The 1,965-nt window shown below is 34.8% G+C and overlaps 1 long non-coding RNA gene across 1 annotated transcript; it reads right to left on the bottom strand.

Annotated features, from left to right (window-relative positions):
* Window positions 1-321: 321 nt before the first annotated feature.
* LOC101206273 lies at window positions 322-1,422 on the bottom strand. The gene is made up of 2 exons (XR_968667.2): window positions 1,055-1,422; window positions 322-919 (listed from the first exon to the last, which is right to left on the bottom strand). It is a non-coding gene; the product is annotated as a hypothetical protein (long non-coding RNA).
* Window positions 1,423-1,965: the final 543 nt, after the last annotated feature.

The following is a 1,965-nucleotide window of genomic DNA, read 5'->3' as shown; positions in this document are numbered from 1 at the left end:
TTCAAAACCACCCTACTATTTTACCAAAAAATTTCCAGAAAAATATTAGGTAAAAAAAAGAAGATAAATAAGCTATTTTTTTTTTAATATTGTGTTATTTTAAAGAATGTCCCAAAAGTTTTCATAATCCATAAATTCCAATAGCATATCTAAAAAAGTTACAAACAAAAGAAAAACAAAAACAAAAACCAACCCTTAAAAATAAGAATGACTTTCTTGAATTAATTTTTTCATTTTAAATTGAAAAAAAAAAACCCTAAATCAGAGGTCTTCGTGCAGCGAAGCGGCTATCTGATAGTAAATAAATATAACGAAATAAAATGATTATAATTTGGAAAGATGTATTCGGTCAAAAATTATCCCAAATCCTATAATTCGTAATAATTTCAACAGAATTTCCATGGCAGATCATCATTTTCTTTTCCACAGAATTTAGTAAACACAGTAATATGAATATCTCCACAAACCAAAAAGAAAAAAAGAAAAAGTAGGAAGATTGAATTGAAGCAGAACGGAACAGGAACAGTTCTGTATGTATAGTGTGTCTGCCAATCCAATCTTCTTCTTCACATGAAGAGATTTCAAATATTTTCTCAATTCTTCATTCCACTCAATCTCAATCTCAATCTCCATCTCTTTTCCTCTCTCATTTGATTTTATCTTTTCTTACTCTCCCCGAAAATTTCTAGGGTTCCGTTATCACCCTATTTTTTTTTTTTTCCTTTTTCCTCAAAATTCCTTCATCCAACTTTAGGCCACTGCAACTGTATCCGTTCGTACATTCTTCTTATTAGTCGTCGTCGTTTTATCTGCCGAAGACGAGGACGAAGACGATGAGATTCTCCAGCTCTTCTCCTGCGCTTCATCGATCTCAATCTGTTCCTGCCGGCATTCTTTGCTACAGAACGGCGTGTTTCCTCTGAAATTCAATTCAATCCAATCCAATCCGTCAATATCGAAGCCACACAAAAGAAAGAAAGAAAGAAAGAAAGAAAAAAGACCTAGAAACTGAAATCGAAATGAGACTAATCGGATTTGAATCAAAGTCACTCACTTGTACATGAAAATGTCTCGGTTGAATCCGAGCGGCCTCCGGCAGAGAAAACAAGCTTCAAGAAAATGAGACTCCCGCCGGTGATCCTCACCGCCGGCGTGGTACCGCATTCCGGTCCTCATAGAGAAATGAAATTCCAATTCAAAAGTCTATCGATTTGGGGGAAAAATGAGAGCGAGGGCGCGGAGTGTGAGAGAAAGATCGGAAATCTCGGAGAGTTTTATAGTCGCCTGAATCGGTGAGGAAGGATCCAGTGCACCGCAGTCACACGGGAGCTCCGTGAGCAAGATATAAAGACTGAAATATTCTCTGACGTGGTGGTAATTTATTGGTTAGTGAAACCGAAAGCATCGTAAGGTGGGATGTAGTGGAATATATTAATATTGTAATTAAAAAGGTTATTTGTACTTGATTAAAATCCAAGTGGCGTTTATATAGATTCCCTTGAAGTTTAATCTAGTGCCATAGTGCATGTATCTATTTTCTTAAAATGTTCAAGGTCACAACATATTTAATATTTGGTCCTTCCTTTGTCTTCTAATTTCTAATCTACCACACTCTTTTTCTCTTCTTTTTTGGTTATTTTTACCCATTAACAGACCTTTTGAACCAATCTTTGCAACCACCACCACCATCTTAGAATATAAGAATACAAAACCGAATTAGTGTAATAGAGTTATGGTGGTTTATTCAAAAGAAACCAAAAGAAAAAAGAGGGAGGACAGATAAAGATGGAAGTTTAGATAACACAAAGAAGAAGGAAAGTGTAAGTAGTCTTGTTGATGAAGATATGGATAGAGAATAGATAAGAAGTTGCAATCAGATAGTGTATAAATGTGACACTTAATATAATGAATGGAGTTTGAAAAGTATGTTATTAAATTTGTGGATCCTACCAAAAATGGAAAAAT

This window comes from Cucumis sativus, chromosome 2 (assembly GCF_000004075.3).
Source record: "Cucumis sativus cultivar 9930 chromosome 2, Cucumber_9930_V3, whole genome shotgun sequence".
Lineage (NCBI taxonomy): Eukaryota > Viridiplantae > Streptophyta > Magnoliopsida > Cucurbitales > Cucurbitaceae > Cucumis > Cucumis sativus.
This window is presented reverse-complemented; position numbering and strand designations above follow the sequence as displayed.